Source organism: Macrotis lagotis, chromosome 5, assembly GCF_037893015.1.
Source record: "Macrotis lagotis isolate mMagLag1 chromosome 5, bilby.v1.9.chrom.fasta, whole genome shotgun sequence".
In the NCBI taxonomy this organism is placed as follows: Eukaryota; Metazoa; Chordata; class Mammalia; order Peramelemorphia; family Peramelidae; genus Macrotis; species Macrotis lagotis.
The window spans coordinates 267180615-267198907 of NC_133662.1; the positions used below are offsets into that span (position 1 = coordinate 267180615).

General features: G+C 45.3%; 1 protein-coding gene across 9 annotated transcripts in view; it reads right to left on the reverse strand.

The window, feature by feature from the left end:
- Positions 1-18293, reverse strand: part of AGAP1 (ArfGAP with GTPase domain, ankyrin repeat and PH domain 1) — a 647020-nt gene that overhangs the window by 415898 nt on the left and 212829 nt on the right. The window contains exon 1 of one of the 9 annotated variants that reach the window (XM_074189814.1): positions 17829-17872. The exons of 7 other annotated variants lie outside the window; for them this stretch is intronic. The gene's annotated coding sequence lies outside the window, so the exon portion shown is untranslated. Of the gene's footprint in view, positions 1-17828; positions 17873-18293 lie in introns of those variants that run through there. One more of the 9 variants, XM_074189813.1, reaches the window with a different exon arrangement.

Consider the following 18293-nt stretch of genomic DNA (forward strand, 5'->3'; position numbering starts at 1 on the left):
GGCTCTGACCAAGCTGAGCATATGTATGTCTTATCTGCTCACAGTGTTTCTCTAGACAGGAAAAGGTCTACAATTGTTTCAAATTTATCTCAGCATCCCCAATATGTAGCAGAGTATGTGACACATAGTAGCTTTCTGACTAAATGAAATTTGTGGCAATTTCTTCCCCACTTCACTAGATTAAATCACCTTGGAAGACCCTTCTTTTGTTATGATGGGGCAGCTTTAGAATAACCACTTTCTACCCTTTGATCTGCACTAGCAGAGACCTCAGGCCCAGAAGAAGAACACAGCTAGGTCAACCTCGTCCAGCCCATCTCCTCCCACCACCTGCTCTGCCAGCTGGAGTCCCACCATTCCTGCCCATGTCTCTGCGCCCATTGTCTGCCCCCTCCCCATCCCAGACTCCCATTCCCTCAGCACTCCTCAACAAGTATAGATTCATTCATTAGAACAGAAGCTCCTTCAGGGTAGCAGATGCCAGGCTTATGAGTTCTTTAAGGCCAGTAAGGCAAAAAGAGTCTAAATAAAACTTTTGCCTCATTCCTACTTCTACAGGAACCATCTACATAAATTCTGCTCATGTGGTTGCCCCAGTGGAGGGCAGTTGGATCGAAAGCAGAGGGGACTAGGTTCACCCCCACCCCTAAACAATGCACGAAAAATAACATGGCTCCCCCAAGAGTCTTAGAAACATCTAATAGGACAAGACCCTAGGTCTGGGATTCTGGCTGATCTCTGTCTGGAACCCTGGACTCTGGGAGAGTTCTGAGAATTATGCCTCGGAGAGGCCACTCAAAACCACTCATGAGATGCCTGTCGGACAAAATGAAAATGCCATCACGGAAAAAGAACACCACAATGAATCCACCCAGAGAAGTCCTAAGATAAACACCGCCTAAAACCTGAAGCTGGTCTGGGATAAAATAAGGGACCAGTGATAGCCTCAAAGCCACAGCTGTCTCCAGATGAGCTCACAGAAAATAGAACTTTCTGGTGACCAGCAACATCCTGTCATGAAGGAAATTACAGCTTTTCTGAGGAAATTTTCCCCCCCCAGTGTCTTCTAACCACCATGATCACATCTAAATCTAAGTTCCCATTCGATGTTAGGAGGGAGGTGATCCAAAGGTCTCCAGGACCACACCAATGGAAAGCAAGTATTGGAAGGGCATTCCCAGAAAAGGGAATTTCAAATATGGGTGAGAGACTGTATCTTAGCGCATGAGTCCCTGAGCAAGCTCACCTCAGAAGCCTAACCATTAAGAATGCACTTTATAAACATGGAAAGCCACCTGCCCTGCTGGAAGGAGATCTCAATTAAGATCTGGCACAAGAAATACTAACTGAACAGAATAAGTTCAAATCTAGCCAGAGGTCCAAGAATCCTGGTTTTACTCCTTCCTGAGAGCCCAGACATAAGTAATGTCATTGCTCTGGGTCTCAGTTTCTTCATTTGTAAAATGAAATTTTATTCAATATGGCCTCTGAATTGTCCTATGAATTCTATATCTTGAACCCTAAGAGAAAAACTGGAAGAAACAACTGGAGGCCATCTACCAACTCTCTTGCCAATGGATGGATTCTTTCCTCAGCACCTCCACGATGTGGGCATTAAGGGTGTCAGACTCTGAAATCCAATTTCCAAGCAAGGAGGAAGATGAAAGGCTTCCCAGAGGAGGCATCACTGGGGCTGGTCTCAAGGATGGATAGCAATTGGACAAGTACAAGCCCCAAACTTGACTGGCTCCCTGATGTGGTTATAACTTAAAAGAGAGAATATCCAGGGAGCATAAACAAGAAATCAATGTCCAGAAATCAATAAATCAATCACATCGCATTTATTAAACCTCTACTATCATTAAGCAGAAAGAACCACCTCAAACTTGGGTCCATGCTTTCAGCTACTCCTCTCGTCCTCTCTCCCTTCTTCCCTCCATTCTCCTTCCATGAACTTTTTTTTAAGAGTTAACTAAGGCATTGGGGGCAAGACACAAAAATGATAAATGGCATAATCCTTGACCTCAGAAAGTCTTTCTTCTGAGAGGACATCAGATATGTAAAAACAAAAGATTGGCAAAGTACACAGGACTGTGGTAGCTGGGGAGATCAGGTAAAGGTGAGTTCTGGGCCTTGAGAAGCAAAAGGAGCTCAGAAAGCCAGTAAGAAGGTTGGGAATAGGTGGGAGTCAAAACGTGAGTGATAAGTGAATCAAGGCAGGAAAAGGCCTGAGTTGGCTTGAATATTTTCACTCATCACTAAATATGAGAAAAGTGAAGGATCCTTTCTGGAGAGCCCTACATCCCCCCACCCAAAAAAATAATAAATAGAAGAGAAAACCTCCTGGGGTGTGGTTTGTCCAATTCAGACAGAGAGAACACTAGGGTGATCCACAGGCTGCCATCCTAAGCCTCTAACAGAACTCAAAGGACAGAGGGGAAAGCCCAGCCGTGTGGGGAAACCAACTCCATTTAGTCAGGGACATTGAAGACAGTTCTTGTGGCTGGAGGAAACAAAGACAGTGCTCATTAATGCAATGCGAAGACCAGGGGCTTCCGTTCCCTACTTCCTGCACTACACCCCAAGTGAGATTGCCCAGAGAATGACCCTAACAGCTGAGGGCTGAGACACCAAACAAACCCCCTTTACAACCTGCCTGTGTTCCTTCTGCTGGGAACATTATTGCATTTGAAAGACTGGATTTCTTTAGGAAGAGAGTTAGTTCAGTCACTATTTAATAAAAAAAAAAATTTAATTTTTGGCAGAATGATCTATTACTTTGAAGTATCTAAATGGCATTGTGGCTAAGTGCTAGACTTTGAATATGAAAGACCTGGGTTCTCCTCCTGCTGCAGACAGCAAATAGCTGTATAGGTCTCTGACTTCTCTGAGTCTTAGTTTCCCCATCTGTAAAATGAGGATAATGATAGCCCCTATCTCCTGGGCTTGCAGTAATGATCCAATAAAAATACATAATTGACTTTGCAATCTGAAGGTGCTAGATGCATGTAAATTTTTAAATCTCAATGGATTATTGTGAATATCAACTAAAATAATATATGAAGAGGGTGCTGCAAGCTTTCAAAGGTAATAGAAATGTCAATAATGTTCATGGATCCATCCACAAGTCCTCATTGAGCTTCTACTCCACTGAAGAATTAAAAATCACTTACCAAACCCTCATCATGGGCCAGATGCCAAGGACTGAAGACAGAAAGACAAAGGGGAAACATCCCCCACTTGCTAGAAGTTTCTATTCTGACAGAATGCCAGTGTTGGTGTATTAGGACTATCTCATTAAAAGGCAGCTATGGATAGAATACCAGAACTGGAGTCAGGAAGACCTGAGTCCAAATGCAGACTCAGACACTACTCACTGTGTGACCCTGACCAAGTCACTTAACCCTGTTTTACAGTTCCCAAAAGGTAAGGATAGGTGATAAGACATAGATGATAAACCAGCACACCAGAATAATCTGGAGCAATCCTAGCAAAATAAATTCTGGCTCTTTTGAAGAGACTGGATGGTCACTGAGTCATGCCAAAAGACAAGTATAAAAGGACCAAAGAAAAGTCCAGAAAATAGGTCTGAACTCCACTATCTAAGAAGTATCAATGCTACAGCGCCTGTGGCTTTGGCAGGTTCCAACAGAAAAGGAGAGGGGGGTCGCCCTATAGATTCTAAAACAGAAATTAGATGTTTTCACAACTTGGAGCCAAAGTCACCTGCCCCTACTTCTCTGCAGAGGTAGGGACTATGGGTGCAGACAGCGCATATAATGTCAAATGTCTTCAACACGTTGGAAGGTTTTGTTAACATCTCTGCACCACCACCATTTCTTCATCACAAGGGATGGTTCTCCACAAGGGATATATTGGGAAATATAAGTGATATTTTTTAAACAGCAATAAAAATTTCTTTCAAGAAGGAAACTGACAATTTTTGGCATGTTAATCATAGCAGATGGCAGATTAATTTTTTAGGTTGCTTTGAAATGGTTTTTCTTTACAACAGCTAGAAGATAATTTCAGAATTATGGAATCCCTACAGAACAAAGAGAAATGAAATGACTAGAAGGACTGTGAATTGGCTATATATTTGGCTATATAGGTGTTTGAATTCTTGGCCCCTGAAGGCAGAACAAGATAATAAGGGTGGAACTAGGAATGAGCTCAAGAAAATTTCCCAAAAATTTAAGCTCTCATTCCAAGTGGAATGGGTCAGCACCCTGGAAGACTCTCAGCAAACCCCAATTTATCACCAGGATGGTGTGTCTCAGGCCCAAATTCAGCTGAAGGTCTCTTCCCAACACTTAGACTCTTTGACCAACATTCAGGACAGAAAAGAAATCAATTCTTAAGTACCAATTGTAGGTTCTCTCCTACCCAGCTCCCCACGATAAGCTCGATTACAGGAGGTGAGCTACAGAAAAGTCCTCCTGAATCTATGGAAAAGCAAGACCTCAACCATGCATCAGTCAAATAAAAGTGCAAGCCCCAGCAGTGTTGAGAAATTACACAAGTCATGTCTCCACAACAATTCCCATATAGACAGTGCTTTAAAATATAGTATTAATAATCCAAATAATAGGTGCTCAGTCAAACTCCATCCCAATAACTCTGGATGTGAGAATATAAAAATAAAACTCAGAAAGACATAATTTAAAGTAGTTCTCTTAGGATGGCAGATTGAGAGCTAGAAGGGAACTAAAATGCTACCCAATCCAACAGCGTCTTTGTACAGATGGAGAAACTGAGTACCAGAAAGCATAAGTGCCTTCTCTAAGAATACAGAGATCTTAAGTGTCAGAGGCAAGATTCAGATCTAGGTCTTCCTAACTCCAAGTACAATAAACCACACTCTATTCATCCAGGCTGGAGTCTCTTCCCTCTCTTCCTTCCACTCCTTATCTTGTATTCCACTTATCATCACTGATGTTTTACTGCCTGAGAGTCATTCACATTCCACATTGAATTAGCTTCTCCGTGTCCAACATGCCTCACCTCTGCTCCCTTTCTCTCTACTGACAAGGTCATCAGCCTAGTTCAAGCCCTTAACATCACTGGCCAACACTACTGCAATTGCCTGCCGTCTCCCTTCTCCAGTTTTCTGCCCATGTAATTGGCAACACAACAGTCTGAAAACTCAGATCAGATCATGGCCCTCCCTGCTCTGTAAACTCCAATGACTCCGCTTAGGCTCAGAGACAACCACCTTAACCTTACCCTAACCCTTCAACCCCATTTCAGGTTTCAGTCAAATTGATGATTTGTTGTTCTCAACCCTTTTCAAGCTATTTCCTCCCGCTTTGGAGAATTTCTTCTCTCCAACACCTCCTACAGTGCTTTTTTTTTTTAGGTTTTTTTTTTTCAAGGCAAATGGGGTTAAGTGGCTTGCCCAAGGCCACACAGCTAGGTAATTATTAAGTGCCTGCGACTGGATTTGAACCCAGGTACTCCTGACTCCAGGGCCAGTGCTTTATCCACTGCACCACCTAGCTGCCCCAATGTATGGTGCTTTTTATAGACCAAGTAGTTTGGGTTCTTTTTTAAGTTCATGGAGTTGAATAAGACCGAACAGAAATAAGAAGGTCAATGACAAAAGCAGCACTTTTTGTAGTAGTAAATATCTGGAAACAAAGCCAATGTCCATCGATCAGGGAATGGACACATTGTGGCATCTGAACACAGATGTAGGGGAAGACTGCTTTCCTGGAAGGAACAATGAAAACTGATGAAGAGAAGAAAACAAAACAGGAAAAATTAACATGAATCACTACACTATAAAATGAAATCAGCAAAACCAAAAAAACAAATACAATGGCTCACAAAAACAGAAAGATCAATAGCAGCAAAGCAACTGAAAATGAATGTTGTGAATTCAAAATGACCAGCTGGGACTCCAAGAAAAGATAAGAGAGGGTGGCTCTTCCCTTCTGGAAAAGATGGGGGACTATGGGGGGGGTATTGGCTGACTTTCTTAAACTGTCATTTTTTTTAAATTTTTTAATTTATTGAGAGAGCACATGTTAGAAAATGTAGGTAATATGAACTCAAGAGATATACATTTAGATTCAGACTTCTAAATCTAGAAATAAACCTTAAGTGCAGAATGACGCCAGGGTGTGAAGATTCACTTGGGTTAACTGTACTTACTGGTTACAATGGAGTGTTTTGGAGGAGAAACAAGAAGACATTGGGGAGGGACACTAATGAAACACTAACGAAAGCATGTCAAAAGGGGGAAAAAATAGTGCCAGGAAAAAGATTTCTTTGAAACCTTATTTGATCTGGGCATAGATCAATCCATGTCTTAGGAACTATACTCAGTGCTGGGATAATGAAGACAACAAAGAAAAGTGGTTAGGGAATTGTGTAACCTTGGGAAAATCACTGAAACATCCTCAGCCTCAATTTCTCCATCCGTAAAGTGAGAGGCTTGGACTCACTATGGCCTCTGACATATTTTTTAGCTTTAGATCCAAGAACCTATGAACCTGGGGAGTGATAAAACAAACACATGAGGGTGAAAGTGAAGCATATATTAAAGTAAGAAGTCATTTTAAAAAGGGGAAAGTATAAATTCCTGGAGGTGATCAAAGAGGTTTTCCTGTAGATGTTAAGCATGATTAGCAACCTAAAAATTTTCTGTATATATACACACACACAAAATCTCCAAATGAAACTATTTGGGGAAAAACCAACAATCAGGCCAAATATTCTATGCTTTCTTTGACACCAAAGTAGCCAGGGATTTCACTGTTTCAAGGTCAGAATGATTGAAGGGCATAAGAAGATGGTTCATTTCTTCCCATCAAACACCTTCCCTCTAGGAAACATGATGCTTGCCCTCTAATGGAGTCCTTTGTGTAAACACCTACTCAAGGTCACAGGGATTCCACATCAAGGCAAAGCCCAGACATAATAAAGAAAATAGGGGCGGCTAGGTAGCACAGTGAATAGAACACTGGCCCTGGAGTCAGGAGGACCAGAGTTCAAATCCAGCCTCAGACACTTAATTACCTCACTGTGTGACCTTGGGCAAGTTATTTAACCCCATTGCCTTGCAAAAAAAAAACTAAAAAAAAAAGAATAATGGCCTATCAAATGACTTCAGTGCTGGCAGCAGCCAGCCTGCACCTCACCTATCTCACCTGACCTCCCTTCCCTCCACTTCCATTTTCCAACAAACCTGCCTCATCTTCCTCATCCTCTGAAATCCCCAAGCAAAAATCCTTAGGCCATGGCCACCTGGGCAGGCATGGTCTTTGGTGACTCTGACAGAGACATTTTCTGGATCTTTGCAAACCTGATGCTTTGGCCAACAGCTGTTGATGTCTCACTGCATTAAGGACACCTTCTATCTCATCCTGTTTGGGGAAGAAGTTCAGTGCCAAAGACTAGAGGAAGCAGGTATGCCTTAGGCTTATGGTGGCCTTCCAAGTCAGGAAGATCAAGGTCATCCATCTGGTAACTCCCCCCCCACACACACACACTTGATCCCCTTTCTGGAAAGAAACCCAGAGTTTCTGAGCTAGGAGGGAAAGCAGCATGACTGTTTTGTGTTATCTGAAATGGTTATGGTGTAGTCAATTGTCTAAAACCTTAGTTTTTTATTTACAAACAATGTCCAGATCAGGCAGCCCAAACATAAATATTGCAAGATGGTGGATCAAATCCTCTATCACAGACTCAGGAACCATCCTAGCAAACCCAAATATTTTACATAGAGGACAAGACATCAACTCATTCTGCAAACTACATAGTGAGGGCTCCATGCTACCTAAGTTTATCATTTGGAAGGGTCATCAAACTGCCCACCATATCATATTTCAGACAATATTTTACATTTTACAAGAATTCCTTCTCCTCATTCAGAAGATGAGGGTAACTCGGGATTTGGCAAGGCAAAGAGGTTCCACTCTGTAGAGTAAAGTTTATAGCCATCTAGGGGGAAAAGTCCAAACAGTGTTAGAAAAGACAGAATTGAGACGAGCTTAAATGGTAAAGAAGGCTTTTGAAAACATAAACAAATTCAGCTTCCACTAGGAATGACATGCATCCCAAATCCCATTCCTCTACTTCACATGCATTTTAAAATGACCAGAGAAGAATTGAATTCAATTACCATTTCTCAAGTGTCTGCTATCCACAGGGTCTTCTGGTCAGGCTGGGGGAGCATGTAAATTGGATCATCTAATTTAAAGGCAGAAAGGGATCATAGGATCATGGATTCAAAACTGCAAGGGACCTCAGAGACTAACTAGGTTGGCAAATTGAGGTTAAGCGAATTGCTGAAGATCATTGAGCTCAGTGTCCTCATCCTACAGGCCCAGTCAAGGAAAGCCAACTTGCCTAGGGTCACACTAGTCTGACTTCAAGGTCAGCCCAAAGGTAAGGCTGAATTATGGGTAGTCCCCAATTAAATTATTCACAGAAAGTCTGAGATCATTTTTAAACATTCTAAATGAAAGCTGAGGAACAATTATTGATAAAATTGTTTCCGTTTTTAAAATACAAAAACCAATGAGCAGTCAGCACTGTCTGGGAGAAGGGGAAAACACAAGAGGTTCTGGGCATTTCTCCCTCTCCCCATTCTGTGAAATCTCCATTTCACTCCAATTATAAATCAAAGAATTAGTCTTTTCTATGAGAAGACATGGAAGATGTCTCAGTCATATTGATTGCTTTGGGTTCCAATGTCACTGAAAGATTTCTACAAGGAGAGTAAAAATAAAGAGATTTCCTTCGATAGCAGGGACCAAACCTAGTCTATGACTAGTCCAGAGACTGGAGGGAGGGGAAAGGGGAGTCATCCCTGGAAAAGTCTTCGTGGAATGGACCTAGTCCAAACCCCTTCATTTTATAGGAGGTTCAAATTAATTTAATATAGGATGATGGCTCTTAAAGGCCATTAAATGCAACCCAGTTATGTTACAAGGAAAAAAACACCCTCTCCTCCCCTCCACCCAGGGATGATTAATGCCTCCTTCAAGCTGACAGTAGGTAGAATTTGACCAGGTTCTCTGACTAGGCCAATATGCTTTCAAATCATGGTAAGGTAGACTTGAGTCATTATGTGACCAAATGGCTTCATTTTACTGATGAGGAAAACTGAGGGTGAGTAGTTTTCTGGCTTGGTACCAGGGTTGGTTACTGGTTACAAATCTTGAGAGAAGTGACTGAGATATTGGGGAGAGGAGGCAAAAGGAAAGGGGAAATGAGGAACGAACATCAATTTTTAAAAATGAAAAAGAAATTTTTTAAAAAGTCTGATGGATCAAATCCCCTGCCTTGATTCTGATTTCCAAGGGATTTCTGAAGATAACTAGCATATTAAGGAAGGAGAGATGTCTCTTGAAAGTACTACCTGAGGGGCGGCTAGGTGGTGCAGTGGATAAGCACCAGCCCTGGAGTCAGGATTACCTGGGTTCAAATCTGGTCTCAGACACTTAATAACTACCTAGCTGTGTGGCCTTGGGCAAGCCACTTAACCCCATTTGCCTTGCAAAAAAAAAAAAACAAACCTAAAAAAAAAGTACTATTGGCCCAGCTCTAATGCCCCTCAAGCATGCCACTCTGATGAGGGGGAAAAATCCACACTAGACCTCAGCTCTCCTGCTACCAACCCACCCCAGCCGAGTCTTCCCTCCAAATAACTAGACACACCTAGAACAGTGAGATACAAAGCCATGGAAAGTTGTCCAGGTTCCACGTACCTAAGATGGTTTCCTATCTCACACAGGAATTATTTTTAAATAGCATTTATTGGTTGTCAAACAGAAGAAGAAACCAGGTAAATAAGTCAATGACCATCAGCTAAAACAGTGTCATTCCAGGGAGGCAAGGCTGCCCTTCTAAGGGTGTTTGTAAAACCCCTCCCAGTCTGGGGATCCTACCTCTGGGCACTAGGCTCCAGGGCCCCCCACCCCCATCCCCACAGCAGCCACTGGTGGAGATGGCAGCTGCAAAGACTTAATAAATCCTTGTGGGATGAATGGAAGAGCCAACACTGGACCCTTTCAGGGCTGGGGCTCCAATGAATGAAAACCCAGATGAGGGAATGTCACCCTTACTTGTCCCCAAAGATTGTCAGCTCAGAAGAGGAAGAAATCCTCCATATTTACCAGAAACAGCCTCCTTTGAGAGCTGCCAAAACCTGAGTTCCCAAGAGCTTTTTTTTTATTTTTTTCTGCCTCAGAACTGTCCTTACTTGAAAACTCTTGTGGCAAATAATTGGAAATAATCCACAAATTCAAACTCTAGCAATACTTTGGGATCTCTTGCTTTTTTTCAAACCAAAAGAACCAATATCTTGAATATTATTTTTATCTTCTTTTTTAATCTCTAGACAAGGCCAGAAGATAGGCCGACACAGAAGGAGTGACCAAAATGTGTTCCCAGGCTTCGGCCCAGGAATGGCTTCTAACCTCTGTATTTTCTGATAAGCCGCTAATTCTCAAGATGTGCTAGGATATGAGGTTTGTTGGCTATAGTCACCTTGAAAGGCCGGCCCCTCTGAGCTCTCCAGGATCACTGCACTTTATTCCCCTCCTCCTCTTTCCAGGAACACTGGCCTACTAGCCAAACACAATCATCATCATCATCATCATCATCTCCAGCCTCCAAGTATTGGCAGAGATCATTCTCCCAAGTCTGCTTGGAACTGATTCTCCATCTCCCACTCAGAATTCCAAACTCTCAGCTGCCACACTTCCTGACCCAACCTTCCCCATCTTTATTGATTTCTCGCTCTTAAAGTTATTTTGCATTCACCAATAATCACAAATTTGTCAAGGACTAGATAATTCTAAGTAATCTATTTGTCTGTGCTGTAGTCCCAGCATCTTGTATAGTTACACACACACACACACACACACACACACACACACACACACACACACACAGAGTGGTTTAATAAAGGCTTACTGACTTGAAAGTAAACACCATAAAGGCTCAGGGATTCTGAGAAATCCAGCAAAGTTGGAGGAGATACCTTCCAACCCCAAAATGTTATGATTCTGTTCATCCCTCTGTTCCAAAAACAGAGAAATCCACAAATAGGCATATCCACCTGACCTCCTTTTGTTTTCACAGGAGTAAATACACCCAGAGAAGGTTGGGGGAGGGAAATATGATTGTCTCATATTTTTAAAATCCACAAAACCTAGGCTTCTGGGTCACTGGCACCAGCCAAATAAAGTAGAATGCTCATGGTGAATTTGAGTTTGATCTCCTCTAAATGTAAAAAGGGGAGGGGGGGAGTCCCCATTCTAAGCATCTGGTCCTTCCACTGATACCAGGACATTAATCCCTCCTCTTTTCTCTCATTCAGTGACCTTAATACCTCCTCAGTTCTTTGTAATCTGGATATATGAACTCAGCTGCTATCCCCTTCAGCTCCTACCCAGAGCTGGCCCAATACACAAGAGATTGCCTTCTTTCTCCCCCTCCCCCACCTGGTGTACTTGGTGACTTCACTGGGAGAACGAGTGTTTCTTTGTCCACTGGGTTTCCATCATGGAAACATCTATTAAGACAGCTGTGGTCCTTATATAAATTGTTACCACTGATTTTTTTTTTAGTAACAATTTCAAAGCCCGTCCTATCACAAGAAAAAGATTATCTTTAGTCAGCACCTAGAGCCACCCAAAGGAGGGGAAAGCAGCAGCACAGCCCAGTAGCATCCTGGCTCTGCCCTTCATAATGGCATGGCCCCAGGCAAATCACTAACCGATTATTAAATATTAGTAGCCTTATGGAGTCTCAGTTTCTTATCTTTAAAATGGAGGGTGGGATTGGATTCAAATCAAAACTCTGACACTTCCTTTCTGTGTGTCTATCAACTCATCACTAAACCACTCAGCTTTCTAAAAGCTCTGACCATCGTTCTATCTCTAAATCTTGGATTCTAACCTGGGCTCCAAAAGTTACACACACACACACACACTTTATCATTTTCAGTATGTTTTTAATGCATATAAAAACATGACTGTGAGAAGAGCTCTGGCAACTTCTCCAGACTGCTAGGGGTGGGCTGTGGGTAGGGGAGGACCCAAAGAATAGGAACTCTGATTTAAATCGATGAACTAGCGATATATGAACTTCCCATCATTCTTCCTTCTCTTATAAATGGAAGCTCCTGGAGGGTAAGAGTTGTTATCTTTCTTGGAATATCCCCAGAGCCCGGCCCATGGTGGACACTTCCTAACTTTGTTTTCCTTGATTACATTTCAGAGAAATATCCAACAGACATGAAGAGAGGGGAAAAGCCTTCTCTTCCCCTGGTATAACATAGAATCCTGACCTCCCAAGACTCTTACTCTCCAAATGGCGCCCAACCAGTGACTGACTGCTCTTTGGGAATGACAAAGTGAAGCCAATTCCTTTGGACATTTCAATTTTCTGGGCTCATTGGCAAGGATGGATAGAACCTCTGAGAAGAGGGACTCTGCCAGAGGGAGTCTATCACCATGATGCTTTCATCTCTAGGAATCCCCTTTAAAGCCTCCAAAGAAGGCATGCCTGACTGCCCTTCAGAGTGGGATTCTGAGTCAGTTAGAGAATAGCTCAAAGAAGTCATGACCCAAGTGCCTCCCTCAAGGGGGATGCCCAGAGACAGAGAAAGTGGATATGGATATGGATATATAGGAAGCTGTATATGCATTTTTCTTGATATACATAAATGCAGACACTTATCACACTTTCACCTAGAAAAACTACTAATGCTATCTATGGTGACCAAAGAATTCTGTATCCTTCACCTCTCTGCTTTGCCCATGGCGAGGGAAGGAGAGATGAGAGGGATAGACAGGAAAGAGAAGGCAGGCAATGGGGGGGGGGGGAGAGGAAGAAAGAGGGAGGGGGAAGAAAAAAAGAAGATACAGAAGGAGGAAGAAGAGGAAAAGAGAAAGGAGTAAAAAAAGGGGGGAAGGGGAGGGAGAGAAGGGAAGGAGAGGGAAGAGAAAGAGATTGTGAACTACCTCATTAAAATAAAAGCTACCACTGAGTTACTACCATTAAGGAATCATTTTTTTGACCAATCGCTGGGCTGTGGAGAGGGTGGGTTGCACTGGCTACAAAATCTACACTGCTCTGTAAAGGTCCTCCCAGCAAGGGCCTCTTATGGCACCTCTACCTACTGATCTCTGGAGAAATCTTACCTGGTGTCTTTACAGGTCACCCAAGCTAGGGAAGAGGAACTATCCATTAGTGATCTAACTCACACTAAATGAGTCCTAGAGCCTTTTGGGGATGCAGGGCCCTAGAATTCCAACTTCCCCAAGGAGACCCAGGAAGGTGAAATCACAAAATCATAGGACTGGGAAGCAGAAGAGGCCTTCACCTCTTTCTACACTTGAGGCCACTGAGGCCTAAAGAAGGGGAACCACTGGATTCTCTCCTGGTCTGTTTCTTCCTCTGTAAAATAAGGGCAAACTAGATGGCATCTCAGTCCTCTTCCAGCTCCCTACAGGGATAGCTAATGATAGGATACAATGTCTTTCTCTCTAAAGGCATAGTCATAGGATCCAATATCTCTCTCTTCAGGGTTTCCAAAAGTCTTTAATAGCATAAAGGGCCTTTTAAGGCCTATATATGCATAAATATTCATAGGATTCAAATTCTCCATCCCTTTCTCTCTCCCCCCCCATCCTTTGTTTCTCATGCAACCAAACACACATTCATGGAACTTTTTAAATAACATTAAAAAATGTGACAATATTGCCTAATGGTTAATAGCCCTTAGATCATCATCAGGGAAGGGAGGCAGGATAGTGTCCTGGTTGGAGTATTGGACTTGAAATCATAAGACTCGGAATCTACTTCCTCCTCCACAGCACTGGGGCCACCTCACTGGGCCATTGGGAAGTTCAAATATCATAATATAGAGAGTAAAATGCTTTGAAAGTCTTTGAGCCCAAGGGAAACATGAGCACTTAGGCCTTGGAGTATATTTGGGACTAAGCCAAAAATCAACTAGACTTTCACCAATGTATACAAGATATAATGGGAAGAAGTTGGAGTTTAAAGTTGGATTGAAAACCTTGGAATGCCCCTAAGTCCCTGTGTGACCCTGAGCAAGTCACCTCATAAGGTGGACCTTAGGGATGAGCCAGTCCTGATCAGGCAGAAATACCTTTAGTCCAAGTGATATAGTAACCAAGGATGGGGGAGAGGGGAAAGGAGGAAGGGCTAGAGTCAAAACTGAAACATGGGTCATTTGGCTCCAAATCAGTGCTCAGTCTACAATCCCACCCTGCTCCTTGGAGCTTCAATTAACTTCATCTGAAAAAATGTGGAGAGTCATATACCCTCCCACCAGGCTGGCATAAGGAAAGCACCATAGAAGGGTCTGTGATCAATCCACCAAGTCTTTTCTAAGTTCCTATAATCAAACCCCGGCCGGAGTAGTAAGGTCAAACACCATAACAAAACCATTCTCTAGGATGATGGCTACTCCACAGAGTAAATTTAAGAAATCACATCTCAATGTTTTGCTTTCAATTACTATCTAGCTCAACAATCTTCTTTCTAAATTAGGCAAATAGCAAACCTCTGTCTCATAGAGCATACTGATTCCAAACCTTCACATCAAGATGCTCAGTGAATTAGCTTAATAACAGCTGCCAGAATTTTTCCTTGAATACAGTAGGTCCATAATATGGGTCTGGTCTGTGGTAAGTAGATGCTCCATAAAACATCTGTTGACTAATAATTTGTCCCCCCATCACTAGGTTCAGACAGCTTGCTGGAGCAATGAGAAAGCTATTTTTCTACCATGAGAAAGGAAGGAAGGAAGGAAGGTTAGTTTTTTTGTCTTGCTGGGATCCTATTACAATTCATCTTTAATTTCTTGGAAATTTAATGCACTTACTCAAAGCTAAAAAGTCAGCTCTTAAAATAGCCCACAAAGATCAAGATTTGACTTTGCAAGGGCCAAGAAATACAAAGAGGGCTGGCATCCTTCCTTACCACATACCACTTTTGCACTACAGACAGAAGATCTAAGATTTATATGTCAGGGTATTATTACACACGCCTACAATGGGAGAATGTACAGCAGATCCATTATGAATCTTAACACCAGAAAAACTAGTTCAAAATCCCAATACGTTCCATGTTAAACCTCTCCTAAAACTCAATGTATGAGTGTGTATGGGGGAAGAGAGATAGTGGTGAGAAACAGAAAAAGACAGCAAGAAGGTTATAGAGCAAGGCCAAAGAAGGTGATGTGGTACACTGAGGAGTGACTCAACCTTAGAGGAAGGCAAACAGTCCAAAACCTTCATTTACAGAGGATGAAACTGAGGCCCAGGTGGGCTAAATTGCTTGCTCAAGGTCACTCAGGTAATAAGCACCAAAGGTAAGATTTGATCCCAGGGTGAGGACTGGCAGATGGAGAGTCTTTCTACTGTACCACTGACTCCCAACCACCCTGGGCCTCAGGGAAATAAGAGCTGAACCACACAATCTTTAGGGTTCCTTCCAATTCTAGGGGCCTAGGCCCAAGATCTCTGTGATCACGGATAGATGTTCCAAAGGAAGGAAAGCTGAGAATCCAGAACATTCTAGGTTTCTCAATGAAAGGAAAATCCTTGTCTGCTCTGTGGTAATTATGGAAGCTTCCTAACGCAGACAGGCTCGGGGTCCTAGCTGGATTTTTTTTTGCCCCTGGACCTTTCTCCTATTTTATTAACATTCAGTGCTCTTCAATAATTCAGACCAGGCTTGTAAGGCCTCAGATAAATGTCATTCCTGGCTGAGTTTATCAGATCTGAAAGTCCCCACCCCTCATCAAAACCTCAAGCTCAGGGTTGGAGGGAGCAAAGGAGGAATTCCCCAACTGAACCCCATGTAGGCCATTCCCAAGTCAGGGGATCAATAACCCCCCCACCCCCAGAAAGGAGGAAGGCCCAAGGCCCAGGAGCTTTTAACTTGCAGCAACAGGTCCCACCCACCCCAGGATGTTTTTATTCTAAGTAATTGCCTGGGCTTTCCTTGGCTTACCTCTCTGAAAGGCACTTGTCTAGAGACTGAACAGTTAATTACTGTTTTCCTCTTAGGTCTATGATTAGCAAGATGCAAAAGCCCAATGAAAGAGAGCTAGAACTAGGAGCCAGTGATTGGAGTGTGCAAAAGATGATGGAGGCAGTAGGTGTAGCTTGGTACAAATTCATTGTTTGGGGAAAACAAAGCCGCCAATGCCGAGCTGACTAGGCCAATCTGAAACACAACCGATAGTGGGGTTTGCTTTGGTTTTTTCCCTTCAGCAAGGGGGAGAAAGATGGGGACACCTGCCTCAGTTCCACTAAAGAATGCTCGTGCAGAACCTGGCCATCATCAATCAGCCTTTGCAACCTTCCTACCAATCTGGTCAGCCAAACATACCGTTCCCCCATCTCCCATCTCTGGACCTTTGTAGCGGCTCTCCTCCACGCCTAGAACGTACTGGCACTTCACGCCTACCTCCGACACCAACTCCCTACAGTTCAACCCCCTCTTCTCTAGGAAGCCTCTCCTGATTGCCCTCCCCCACAAAACCACCTGGTACTCTTGGGAGAGGTCTTCCCAGAAAGGATAAACTCCTGGGGAAGAGAAACAGTCTGATATTTGTCTTTGCTCGTTCAGAACCTGACAAAGTAGCTCCATAAGAGAGCCTGGAAGACTGGCTGCTGTATGTTCTCTGTCACTCAACACACATTATTAGCTGCCTACTGTGTGCCAAGTGTTGGGGCTGCAAGAGGAGGGAAGGCCACTTCCGCTCTCCAAGAGCTCACAGTCTTGGGAAGGACCACAAAACACATACAAATTCTATATGGCACAAATTGAGCCGGAAGGCCCTGCAACGCAGAGAGTTGGGAAAGGCTTCCTATGGAAGTGGGATTTCAGTTGGGACTCCCAGGAAGCCAGGAGGCAGAGCTGTCCAGGCAAGGGGGAGGCCAGAGAAGATGCTCAGAAGGGGGTGGTGGGACAGCCAAGGGGCTGGATCAAAGAGCTGGAGGGGCAAGAAGATGGGAAAGGTAGGAGGGGCCTGGGTTATTATGAGTCAGAGAATGCCTCCAGTCTAGAAAATGACCCACGGGTGGGCCTGGAAACTCTTCCTTCTCCTTCAGCGTGTCCACCTCTGCCCTTTTACAGAGCAGGAAACAGAGGCACAGAGAGGTCAATCTATTTTAGCCAAGGTCATCATGGGGATTCAAACCCAGGGCTTCCTGTCTCAGTTTCTCTCTTAGTAAGGGGGGGGGGGGGGGCTGGACTCCACTGAGATCTCTCTCTTACTTCCAGCTCTAGGATCAGGCCCCTAGGCCAACCTTAAGGCACAATATAAATGGAACCCCCCCCCAAAAAACTAAAGCACAATGGCCACAGGAACAAGCCTTGACTTATCTGTGGAACGGAGTCCCGGTGTGGCCCAGCGCGGCTGGACTCCTAACTACCTGCGGCAGGGTCCCGCCTCTCCCCTTCCCTCTGGGGGTGTGTGTGGGGGGGGGGGGGCACAGGTCCAGGCCAAGCTTTGCTCTTATAGGGAAGGCCACTGGGTCCAGTGCTGAGGGCCAGGGGGCAGGGTGGGCAGAGTGGGCAGAGGGGCTGGGGTCCCCGGCTCCCCCACTGCCACCTTGGCTGCCCTGGCTGCCTCCCTGTAAGCGCGGAGGGGGTCCCAAGGCCACTGCCCCCCAGGACGCAGAGAGGGGGTGCGGCGGCTGCTTCCCCCGGGCCTCGGGGCGTCCTGCGCCCCAGGCAGGTGCGAAGGCCGCCTGGAGAGGGGGGTGCTGCGGTCTAAGAGGCGCGCCCCCCCCGGCCCCCCGCCCCCCTCGGGCCCCGCTGACCTTGGCGCGGGGACCCGCCGAGGCTCTCGCTGCTGGAGCGCGCGTCCGGGGCGGCCGGCGAGGCGGGGGCGCCGCGGGCCCGGGCCCGGGGGGGCGCGGCGCGCGGGGCGCGGGCGTCGGGCCCGGGGTCCCTGCGGGCGAAGATGCCGCTGAAGAAGCGGCGCAGGCGGCGCTCGGGGGCGGCGGGGCCCCGGGCCCCGGGGCCGCGCCGCGGCCGCTGCAGGTCGCTGTTGTCCAGCGTGCGGTGCTTGGCCCGGCCGCGGGGCCCGCGCTCCGGCTCGGGCCCGGGCCCCGGCGCCGGGGGGCCCCGCGGCTCGGCGGCGCCCCCCTCGGCGGCCCAGCTGCGGGGGCGCCGCGCCCGGGGGGCGCCCCGCGGCTCGGCGGCGGGCGGCCCGTGCGGGGCGCTGCGGCTGCGGCGCGGGGGCCCCGGGCCGGCCCCCGACGGCGCGCGCGGGCGGCCCCGCT